Source organism: Mesoplodon densirostris, chromosome 7, assembly GCF_025265405.1.
Source record: "Mesoplodon densirostris isolate mMesDen1 chromosome 7, mMesDen1 primary haplotype, whole genome shotgun sequence".
NCBI classification, from domain to species: Eukaryota; Metazoa; Chordata; class Mammalia; order Artiodactyla; family Ziphiidae; genus Mesoplodon; species Mesoplodon densirostris.
In genome coordinates, this window is record NC_082667.1 from 9,485,443 (window position 1) to 9,498,257 (window position 12,815).

The 12,815-nt window shown below is 47.0% G+C and overlaps 1 pseudogene; it reads right to left on the reverse strand.

The window, feature by feature from the left end:
* LOC132494100 (organic anion transporter 7-like) overlaps window positions 1-12,815 on the reverse strand; it is a 37,690-nt pseudogene that overhangs the window by 15,349 nt on the left and 9,526 nt on the right.

A 12,815-nucleotide genomic window follows, 5' to 3' on the forward strand; every position in this document is an offset into this window, starting at 1 on the left:
AAAATGGACCAAACAGACATATATGGAACATTCCATCCAACAGCACTAGAATATGCTTTCTTCTCAAGCATACATGGAACGTTATCCAGGATAAATCATATGATAGGTCACAATCAAGTCTTAGTAAAGTTAAAAAAATTGAACTCATACTAAGAAACTTTTCCAACAACAGTGGCATGAAACTAGAAATCAATAAGAAGAAGAAATCTGGAATACTCACAAATATGTGGAAATTACACAGCATACTCCTGAACAACCAGTGGGTCAAAGAAGAAATCAAAACAGATCTTGAAACAAATAAAAATGGAAACACAACATAACAACCTATGGGACTGAGCAAAAGCAATTCAAAGAGGGAAGTTTATATCAATAAATGCTTACATTAGGAAAAAAGAAAATTCTCAAATAAACAACCTAACTTTACACATCAAGGAACTAGAAAAAGAAGAACAAACTAAGACCAAAGTTAGCAGAGGAAGGAAGTAACAATTATACAGACATGGAAATTACAGCAAATTAGACAGAGCAGAAAAAAATTATACAGACACAAGAAAAAACAATAAAAAGATTTATGAAAGTAAGATGCTGTCAAAATACTAGAGCAATGCTTAAAAAGCCTACAGGCCATTTTATAGGGGCTCCCTTTTGCAGTGTTGAAATCATTTAGCCTCAAGAAGATGCATAGGGAGGACGAGGAGAAGGAAGAAGCAGATGGAAAGAATAAGGGGGAAAGATGATCATTTGAAAAAAGTTGAGTGTTAAAAAAGACTTTAATAGGGCATCTAAAAAAAGATGTTAATAGGGCAAACAAAGTCTTTAATAATGCTAAGAGGACTTCCCTGGTGGCACAGTGGTTGAGAGTCCGCCTGCCGAGGCAGGGGACACGGGTTCGTGCCCCGGTCCGGGAAGATCCCACATGCCGCGGAGCAGCTGGGCCCGTGAGCCATGGCCGCTGAGCCTGCGCGTCTGGAGCCTGTGCTCCACAACGGGAGAGGCCACAACAGTGAGAGGCCTGCATACCACAAAAAAAAAAATGATAATAAATAAATTTAAAAAATAATAATAATGCTAAGAGACCAGTTCAGCATAATCGTAGTGACAGGACACCAGCCAAAGAGGATTCTAAAAGAACATCACTGGGGTTGGATCCAGGTTGTAATATCCAAAAATCTTCTTGATGTAACAAATTAAGTTAAAATACAAACAAAAGAAGGAAGCTAAGCCAGAAGCTTGGATCTCAGTCACCTTGGAAGTCTCCTTCTCTAACCAAAAATCAGTCCATTTATAATCCAGATTAATTAACCTAAGCTGGTTTGAGGATTTGTGGTCGAAACTGCTAATTAACTGCCAATGTCCATTTTTCCCTTCTTCCATAATACAGAATTTTGGCCACCCAGAGGAAAGGCTACATTTCACAGCCTCTCTTGCAGAAGAGTCTGGCCATATGAATCCTTAGCAGCAGTGTTTTCTGGACAGTGGGATGTGAGCATTACAATGTGCACAACCTCTACGTTGTCTTTAAAGGGAAGAGATGTGTCCTTTCCCTCCACTTTTGAACCCAGGCAGCCTACCTCCAAAAACAAACAAACAAAAATCTAAGTTCTTTTTTTAAATTTATTTTATTGAAGTATAGTTGATTTACATTGTTGTGTTAGTTTCTGCTGTACAGCAAAGTGAGTCAGTTATACATATATGTACCTCCTTCTTCATATTCTTTTCATTATGGTTTATCACAGGATACTGAATATAGTTCCCTGTGCTATACAGTAGGACCTTGTTGTTTATCCATTCTGTACACAATAGTTTGCATCTGCTAATCCCAAACTCCCAATCCCTCCCTCCCCCACCTCCCCTCCATGCCTGGCAACCATAAGTCTGTTCTCTCTGAGTCTAAAAACCTGTTCTTGGGGCTTCCCTGGTGGCGCAGTGGTTGAGAGTCCGCCTGCCGATGCAGGGGACGCGGGTTCGTGTCTCGGTCCGGGAAGATCCCACATATCGCAGAGCGGCTGGGCCCGTGAGCCATGGTCGAACCTGTTCTTAACCGTCGTGTTATATGTGTTATATTGCTACTGGCCCCAGCTTGCTCCTCCGCTGTCCCTAGGATGTTGTCTTCCTCATCATGATCCAAAATGATGAACTCTCCTGTCTGCATTCCACTCACCTGGAAGGGAAGAGACAAACTTAAGGAACTGCCTTCCGATCCCAAACTCTTAACACTGTGCTCTACGGCCCTCTAGTGGAATGATCTGGTACTTGACATAATCGTTGAGTCAAAGCACTGACAGGGCTGGAGGGAGGGTAGAGAGGGAAGAGAAAGTGTCCACAGCGTTCCAGCACCCTCCAGGCATGTAGGTGCCATCAGTCCCTCATCCCAAAAGGCCACTACCCAAGAGGCTTTAGAGCCACCTTGGAATAAGTCATCCCCAGGAGTCCTAGGGACATCCCCTCCTCCCAGTATGTCCAGGCAACAGCTCAGTATTTTATGACAGGAACAACTACTAAAGGAATTGCCCCTCCAGCTTCAAGGGCCAAGAAGGGCCCAGGTGGAATGATTGCGGTGTGTGGCAGCCCAGTTAAATCCCTCCTATGGCTAAAACGGAGAGCCTTTAACCTGTCAGGCAAACCCTAGAGTCAAAAGTTTTTTAAAATGTCAAGCTGAATCAACAACTTCAAATTCCTCCTTTATTTGGTAAAACACAAGTTGTTTTTCTAACTAACCTGAGCCCAGGGGTCCTAAATGCTACTCTTTTCCATTCACTGGGAGTCCATTATGTTGAATTATGTCCTCCCAAAAAAAGATAGGCTGAAGTCTTATCCCCAGTACTGCAGAATGTGACCTTACTTGGAAAAAGGGTCATTGCAGATGTATTTAGTTAACATGAGGTCCTACTGGAGTAAGGTGGGCCCCCAACCCTATATGACTGGTGTTCTTATAAGAAGACACAGACACACAGGGAGAATGTCACGTGAAGACGGAGGATGGGAGTGATCCATCTACAAGCCAAGGAATGTCTGGGGCTACCAGGAGCTAGGAGAGAGAACAGACCCTCCCTAAGAACTTTCAGAAGGAACCAACCCTGCTGACACCTTGAGTTTGGACTTCTAGCCTCCTAAACTGTGAGACAATTTCTGTTGTTTTAAAGCACACAGTTCGTGATACTTTGTTACAGTGGCCCTGGGAGACTAACACAGGAGTCAACTGAGTGGAGAAGAAGCTGAGGGTCCCTCATACAATCTTCTCTCCCCTCAAGAATCATCGTGGCCCAATGGAAAGGGCACATCTAGGAGGTGGAACTGTGTAGACCTGAGTTTGAATGCTGGCTTACCGTCTCTGTTTACTTAAGAAACCTTTTTAACTTCTCCAAGCCCTATTTCATCTAGAAAAACAAAGGGAGGAGGGGATAATGCCATCTAACTCAAAACCCTGCTGAGGCTCTTGATGTCCATTTAACCCCTCTCTCTCTCCCTCCCTCTCTCTCTCTCTCTCTCTCACTCACTCATTGTGGAGGAAGCCACCTGCCATGTTGTGAAGTGACCATGTGGAAAGGCTCTCTCACAACAACCACATAGAATCAGATGCCCTGCCCTGAGTAGAGTCTTCAGATAAGACCCCAGTCCTAGCCGGCAGCTTGATTGCAACTTCATAAGACACCTTGAGCCAGAGGCACCCAGCTTAGCCAGGTCCAGAATCCTGACCCGCAGAAACTGTGAACTACTAAACATGTGTTTTAAGCCACTAAGTTGGAGGGTGATTTGTTACAAGGTAATAAATAGCTAATAGATTATGTTCCACGGGAATCTGGGTCTGTGGAAGGATGTGAAATGTGTACTTTGGAGGCTGAAGTTTGGAGTTCCCTCTGATGCTGTGGAAATTAAGGGGATGGATGAGGCAGCAAAGTGATGAAGCATGCATTTTTGAGTCTGTGTGCTTTCCTCCATTAAAGAAAGTTCCTGATTCACATTCTTAACAGCCATCAGCAGGTTCATGACGAACCTACTCCCTCTTGAACTTTCCTAGCACCTGCTCACGTACTCACCTGTACCCTCTACTTCCACTCTTACTAAACTGAGCTAGGTAAATCCAGTTTTCCAAAATCATCTTCGACTGAATAGTAGCTCCCCAAAAGATGTGTCTACATGTGATCCTCAAAGCCTGTCAAAATTACCTTATATGATAAAAGAGTAAATATTACCTTATATGACTAAAAATGTGGTTAAGGATTTTGAGAGGAAGGGCATATCTGGGTTGTCCAGGGGGACAAGTGTCCTTAAAAGAGTGAGAAGGAGGAAGATTCCACAGACAGAAGAGGAGGAGACAGAGATTGGAATGATACAGCCTCAAGTCGAAGAATGCCAGGAGGCACCAGAAGCTGGTAAAGGCAAAGAGCTGGTTTTCCCCTACAGACTCCAGAGGCAGTGTGGCCTTGCCGACACTTTGATTTCATACTGCTGGCCTTCAAAACTGTAAGAGAATAAATTTCTATGGATGGACCTAGAGATGATCCTACTAAGTAAAGTTAAGTCAGAAAGAGAAAGACAAACACCACATGATATCACTTATATGTGGAATCGAAAATACAACACAAATGAACTTGCCTACGAAACAAGAACAGACTCACAGGCATAGAGAACAGACTTGTGGTTGCCAAGGGGGAGGGGAGTGGGGAAGGGTTGGATTGGGAGTTCGGGATTAGCAGGTACAAACTATTATATATAAGATAGATAAACAAGGTCCTACTGTATAGCACAGGGAACCATATTCAATACCCTGTGATTAAACCATAATGGAAAAGAATATGAAAAAGAATATACATATATGTATAACTGAATCCTTTTGCTGTATACCAGAAACGAACACAACATTGCAAATCAACTATACTTCAATAACAAAACAAAAATTAAAAAATAAATGTTTGTTGTTTTAAGCCACGTAGTTTATTGCAATTTGTTTCAGCAGCCTCAGGAAACTAATACACCAGTCTAATTCCATGTACAGACACCCTCTATGGTTCCCGTGTGTTGTGGGCTGAATGTTTGTGTCCTCCCAAAATTCATACATTGCATCTATTCTCTTGTAATGTGACATGGTCTTCCCATTGAGAGGTGTAATCTATTTCTCCACCCCTTGGCTGTGACTTGCTTTGGTCAAGGAGATATTACCAATCATGACACAAGCAGAAGCTTGAAAGGTACTTGCTCATAGGGTTTCCCTCTTGCTGCTCTTTGGCAGCCCAGGCTCACTTGTTTCCTATAAGAATGAGAGACCACCAGAGCAGAGGTGAGCGAGACCAGCTGAGGGACCTCCTGTTAGACCAACCAGCCTGCCAACTGACCCACCAGCTGACCACATCCACTTGAGCAAGCCAGGCAGAGATCAGATCAGGAAGACCCACAAACTCAGGAGTCAAATAAATGGCTGTTGTTTTAAACCACCACGTTTTGGAGTTGTTTGTTACCTAGCAGTAGATAACTGATACAGTTCCCAAGGTCACCACAATTCCATGATAAATGTTTACACCCACAGGGGGTCAAGCTCTGATACTATCATGGGCCATTTCCTGATTTTTTCTCTTTTCCAGGGAAAAAATAGATTTTCATAGTCTTGCTTCAGATGGACCTATGTGCCAAGGAGGACCTTTGGTCTGCCCTGCCGTTCCTCTCTGGATGATCTTAGCCAATCCCCTCTCTCTCTGGGTCTTGGTTCCCTCATCTGTACAATTAGCACAATGGATTTAACAAGTGGTTCTCAAACGCTGATTCAAGACAAAGTTCACAACTGGATGCATTAAAATAAGAAAGAATAAGACATTTTAAAGTTCCTATTTAATCTAGAATTCTTCCATTTAAAGGACTGTTCTTTATTTTCAGATCATATCCTTCTTATGTTTGTAATGTTTTTAAGTTGTCCTTTAAGAAATGATAAGGTATTGGGTGGGAGAGGATATAGGTGAAACAAAATTTGCAAAATGTTAATAGCTGTTGAAGCTGGGTGATCTTAGTATATGTTTGAATATTTCCATAAGAAACTGTTTAGTAAATGATGGTGCAAGTAAGTCATGATGGTGTTTGTATGTGCATCCGTGTGTGTTTTAATTCTAAAGTGGATGAAAGGGCAGTTCTAAAAATAAAGTAGAGAAGAAGGAGGTGGGGAAGGAGAAGATGAGGAAGAAGAGTTGCTGTGGAAATTAGATACATGCAGACAGAGAGAGCTTGGTAGGCTCTCAGTAAATGCCATTCATACACCGGCAATACAACCTCTTCACACTTCTCTCTGCAATATCCTCCCCGCCCCAACTCCCTCCCTTCTCCCCTGGGTCCTGGAAGGGAAACTTTTTCACCCTGACTTGCAAGTGAGAAAAAGTCATAACAGGGCTCTCTATTTCACAGGAGGTCCGAGGAGAATGTGGCTGTGAACAGGCTGTGGGAGGGGATGGTTGCCTGCCCTTGCCTATCCTCCCACCTGTTGAGCAAAGCAGGTGGATTGACTGCCCGATGGCCCTGGCTACATGCCCCTCCAGGAGTCCTGTCAATATAGAGATGGACAGGGACCTGCTATGCTGCCACCACACCCTCCCCCTATACCTGTGACGGGCCAGCAGAGACCATCAACTCCCAGACCACATCCCATTGGCCTTTACCATTTTAGTGATTGACAGCCTGACTTCCTGTTGCCGAGAACCTGCAACTCTTTGCTAACGGGTTTCCTGGCCACCAGATCCTGCTCTGCCCAAGTATGGCAGACTGGAAGTGCAGGGGAATTAACTACCGTACAATAGCCCTCGACCCATGGTTGACCAGAGTTCAGGGAAGAATGCCCCAGCTCCCCCGGCCGGGGTGCAGGGGTGACTCAGGCGTGTGCTCCATGCTGTCTCCCTCAGTTCCCCAGCGAGGTCCAGCTCCAGTGGTCCACAGGGGCATCTGGCTCGATGACACACACTTTATGGACCCCTTCCCTTCCCTATGTCACTTCCCCACTGCCCTACTGGGTGTCTTGGGACCACCTCCTAATAAACCACTTGCACTCAGACCTTTGTCTCAGGATCAGCATGCTTACGGGGGAACCCAAACCAAGATACAGACTATGGTAATTGTGCTAGACAGAATAATGTTCCCCCCATGGAGTCCACATCCTAATCCCCAGAACCTGTGAATATGTTACTGTAACTGAAAGTGGGGTTTGGCTGCTTACCTCTCAAAAGCCAATAAAGGGGCAAAGTTGGTGGAAAGGAAAGTTTGCTTTATTTTGGATGTTGGCAACCGGGGCGGAAGGGAGGGGCAGACTCCACCTCCCACACACATACAACCAGTGGGCAAGAGCTTTTATAGGCAGAGGGAGGGGGCTACATGCAGAAACAGCACAGTCAGCTCCGACAGTCATCTTGCAATTGGTTATCAGTGGTCTGACCAGCGTCATCTTGATTGTTTCAAGTACAGTTAATCTTCAGTTCCAGGGTCAATTTGTTCCCAGTTCTTTGAGGACAATTCTTGGAATTGTGGCAGCTTACGTCTTGGGTACACTCTGGTCATCACGTAGTTAACTTCTTCCACCTGGTGAGGGTTTTCACTATCTACAAGGCAGCTCCCAGGATACGGCTCAGAATATTACCTATAGCCCTTGAGAGGGAACTGAAGATCTTTGACTAAACTATTCTTACTTAGTCTTGTTGGACTATTTTCCTTTGTTTCTGCATTTTCTCACTTCTCTGATTAAACTTATTCTTTGGCTAAAGTTTTTCCACAGACAAAAGGCAGGCGGAGGGCATGGGGGCGGCGGGGGGGGGGCGAGGATGATAGGGTCCTGCTCCATTTCATTACCTTACATGGAAAAAAGGGATTTTGCCAATCTTGAGATGGGTAGGTTATCCAGAATGATCTGTGTCGCCTCAGTGTAATCACAAGAGTCCTTATAAGAAGGAGGCATTTGAGTCAGAGAAGATGTTATCATGGAAACAGAAGTCAGAGCAATGCAATTGATGGAAAGGGGTCACAAGCCAGCTGGCTTCTAGAAGCTGGAAAAGACAAGAAAACAGATTTTCCCTTAGTGCCTCCAGAAGGAATGCAGCCCTGCTGACACCTTGATTTAAGTAAGCCCAGTGAGACCCATTTTGGACTTCTGACCTCCAAAACTGGAAGATAATACATCTGTGTTGCTTTAAGCCACCAAGTTTGTGGTAATTTGCTGCAGCAACAGTAGGAAACATACAGTAAGCAATCAGCCACATTTACCCACTGAACCCAGGCATCGTGATGGAATCCTTCCCCACGTGTGCTAATTGACAGGAATTGGTACCCAAGGAATGACCCATGTACCATCCCTGTGTAATGAACACCTGCCCTCTAGAGCTGGAACCTTTGGACACATCAGAGGAACCCTCTCCCTTGGGTGGGTCCAGCCCTCATTTGCCCGTGTTCCCAGGGTCCACCACATTACACAATCAGGGGCACCACTTCCCTGACTCTCTGTGTGAAAGGTGCTTCCTGGGAAACGACAGAGAAAGAACCAGATATTACGGAGGGGGAATGGGGGTGAGGATGAGCCACCCGGGAGCGCCTGAACTTGTGATGCAGCCACTGGGTGTGAGATGCTTCACTGCAGCTGCTCCGATGCTGCCATTTTGTCTCAGGGACATTCTGACACAGCCTAAGAGACAAGCCACTAAACAGTCAACGTCTTTATTATTAAGTAATGTGGGAAACGACACCCTGCTGCCAAATCTAAGACCCTCCCTACCCCTGACCCCTACCCAGGTGTGGATCAGGGATGAAGCAGGGCTCGGGGATGCCTGTTGCATTATAACTCGTTGGTGTTCGGGAAATATTAGATGATAGCTCCTTTTTTTTTTTTTCCCCAATCAGTTCATCAAGCCCCCGGTTGCCTTACTATCGTTCTTTTCTCCCAGAGGTTGATGCTGGCAGGAGGGCGGCGGTCAGTCTGGCTTCCTGACGCTGGGTAGGGAGAAGCAGCAGGCCAGCCGCCGTTGCCTCTCTCGGCCACACGGCGTCGCTGTTGAGCCAGCCCGGCGCGGGGCCGGATGAGGGCGGGGCCGGGGGGCTCGGAGCCCCGGCTGGGGCAGAGCGCCCACCCCAGCGCCCCACCGTGGGCCCCGAGGACTCTGAGATTCCACACGCGGCTGTTGTCCAGGGCCCCAGGCCTGCCGAGGGTCAGCAGCCGTCGCTGTGAATCCTCAGACTGCGTCCCCTTTCCCTGGGCGGCGAGCCCCTCACCCCCTTCTCAGAGAGATGCCTCCAGGATGGCTGGCCCAAGGCAGCCCCAGTGGTCCAGGAGACCCAGGCCGGGAGACTTGCTGCCACCTCTCTGTCTGGTAAAGACGCACACGCATGTACCAAAAAAAATGGAGGGCGCCCAGACACCTGCTGGGGAAATACAAACTAGGGGCAAAATCTCCTGCCAAGCCAGAAAACCTCTCCGAAAAATTAAGAGGGAAAGAACCTTTTTATAGTGAATTAGCATTCGACCAGAATGTGCTGCACAGAACAGGCTATCCGCTACGAGGTTACAAAGAACTCTCACCCTTTCATAGAGCCAGGCAGATAACGACACGTCATACACATCTCAAGATCAACCACAGCTAGTCCTCCAGCAAAAGAACTGGACAGCACCACTGTCATGTATATGCTACATTTGCCTGGCAATTACAGTAGCCACCTGTGTTTGTTAATTGCCTTTATGCCGAGGAAAAATACCTACCTCCAGAGGCAGGTTTGCAACCTGGGGCCCGGCACCAGCTCAAGTTAGGCTCCTGCTTTCCCACAGAAAGTGGGAGATGAGTTTCTGGATGATCCATTTCAGAGAGAGAGCTGCGCATCCCTGAGGAAACGTTCCTGGGATGGTAAACTGGCAAGAGGCTTATTTAGCTTTTGAAAATATTTACATACATTTCAAAGAGGCAAAGCCTACAATTATAAGGTTTCTAAACTGAAAAGAGACGAAAAGTCTCTTCCCTTTTTTTCTACAGGGAGAATTAAACTCTTTTCTTTCTTATTTTTCATTTGTATCTGCCCTTACACACCCACAGCAAACATTCACTACCTCTCAAATCCACCTCCTCTGCCGGCCCCACCACAGACCCTGCAAGCTAGCCACCACACACACGAGTGCAGGACATGCACACACATGCACACACTGACTCACACGTGTGCACAAGCATGCGTGCACACGTACTCACCCACTCTCTGCTTAGCCTTTGCTTTCTGGACTATTTTCCTTTCCAGGTTAACCCTCCAGGTTGAGCTGACTCAACTCAGCAAAAGTTAAGACTACGTCTAGCCAGTTCTGCCGGGGTGGGAGGAACAGGGGTGAGGCTGAGTCTGGGCGGGACCAGGGATCTGGGCCCATCTGGCTTCTTTGCTGTGAACTCTTGATTCGTGTATCCACTCCCCTGCCCTACTGAACCCTGGCTGCTGTTGGCTTCGCCTTCAACTGATAGACCGTAATAAAACTGTTCCCTGGTCTGTGCTGGCCTTCTGCAGAGACTGTAACAAGTAAATAGAGGGGACGGGACCTCGAACTGGACTTTTCCTGCCCTCAGGGCTCTGTGCTGGACTTACTGTGAGGTTACAAAACCTAGCCCTTTACCTCAGCCCAGTCCATGGGAAAGAGGCTGAGAAATTCAAAACAGACTGTTCCAAATGAGAATTTCTTCCTAGAGAGTTGTCAGCCCAGGAGGGAGAAGGGCTTACACACACACACCCCCCAAAAAAACACTCCTCAGGCCAGATGAGGGGGACTCAGGACCACTGCTTGGAGGACAGGGGGTCGCCAGAGGGGACCCTGGCACCTCGTCCCCACCCTCACTGCTGAGCCGCTGACACTCAGGAACCTGCCACTGCTGCTACCAGGGCAGGGCAAGGGGAGAGCAAGGGACCAGAGACCTGCAACAGCGTCAAGACTGGCAGGATGAAGGACAGAGGGCTGCAGCGGGGGTGACCTGCGTGCCACCACTGGCAGGGCAGGAGCCAAATTCCCATGGCCAAAGTGGACATTCAGGAAGAGAGCTGAGCTAGAGCAATCTCGACAGGACCCCACCCGGGGAGGCTGCCTGCGGGCACGAGGCGACCCCACAGAAAGCGGCTTTGCGGGAGGACCGGGCAGGGTGTGAGAGGGCGGCGGAGCAGGTGTGACCTGTGTCAGGAAAGGGTGCAGGCAGTTTGTGGAGGGGCTAACTCACCTGCACACCCCACGTGCGTGACAGTCCCATCATCAAGGAGCCCTTAACAGTTTCTTTTCATCCCTCCTTCCCTCTTGGACCGAAGGAGCCAGAAAGCAGCGGCTAGCAGTGGGAGAGGAGGTGAACCAAACAGAGCCAGGGCACCCTCCAAGACCGCCCACCTGCCGCCGCCTGCCTTTCCCACCACGTGAAACTGGGTCAGCTTGAATAGGAGACACTTATGTTGGATGGGAGGTGAATATTCTTACTTCGATGGGACTGGGCTTATTTTTTAACTTGGCAAAAACAGTTTCTTTTTTAGCCAACTTTTTTTTTTTTTTTTTTTTTTAAATTTATGGCTGCGTTGGGTCTTCATTGCTGTGCGCGGGTTCTCATTGCGGTGGCTTCTGTTGTTGCGGAGCAGGGGCTCTAGGCATGTGGGCTTCAGTAGCTGTGCCTTGAAGGCTCTAGAGCGCAGGCTCAGTAGTTGTGGCACAGGGGTTAGTTGCTCCGTGGCATGTGGGATCTTCCCGGACCAGGGATCAAATCCATGTGTCCTGCATTGGCAGGCGGATTCTTAACCACTACGCCACCAGGGAAGCCCTTAGCCAACTTTTGATAAGAATTTCCAAACTCACAGAAAAGTCGAAAGAATAATGCAATAAAGCCATGTACTCACCACTTAGATTCAAAAATGTTTGACATTGTGGGGTGCATGTGTGTGTGTGTGTGTGTGTGTGTGTGTGTGTGTGTGTGTGTGTGACCTGGTTTGGCTGAACTATTTGAAAGTGAGCCTCAGACATCACAACACTTCACTCTTGGATCATTCAATGTACATCTCCTAAAGAATCACTTTTTAAAGTCTGAAATTGAAATTGATCTAATACCTGAAAGGAATTGGTAAAACTCTATTTAGTTGAAGTACTTTCAAGGAGAGGGATTAGAGAAGCAACAGAGCAAATACTAGGATGGTTGTGGGAGACAAATTAAGCTGTTTCCAGCTTGCACCCTACAAAGTCCAGCCAGTTGAAAAAAAAAAAGTTACATGAAGAAGATAAGACCATTTCAGGTAATGGCAGATGCTATAAAAAAAAAATAAAACAGGTTAGAGGTGATGAGGGTAAGACCAGGAGGCGAGACAACATGGGAGTGGTAAGGAGTCAACCCCTCAGGAAGAAAAAGTGACTTTTGAGTTGAGACCTCAAGTCAGCAATGCCAGACAGTCAGAAGAACGGTGTTCAAGACAGAGTCAAGAGCAAGGCCAAGGGCCCGGAGGCACAAAGGAGCAGGGAGTGACAGCTTGCGGAGAAAGGGTATGGAAAGTACAGAGACAGGAGAAGTGAGGGACCCTGCTCTCTCAGCCAAGGGGAGGAATTTGGAGAGAATTTTAAGCAGGAGAGTAACTTGATTGGACTTACGGTTTCAGATACTCTGGCTGCTCAGGTGAAAAAGACCTGGGGGGAGACCCAAGAGTGAAGCCCAGAAACCACCAAAGAGGCTGTTTGCAATCCTCCAGGCCAGGGAGGATGGTGGCTTGGATCAGAGTGGTATCCCAAGGTAGGCATTATTGCCCCCACTTTAAAGATGAGGAAACTGAGGCTCAGAGAAGTTAAGTGACTTGACCAAGATCATGCTCCTTTTAAGTGG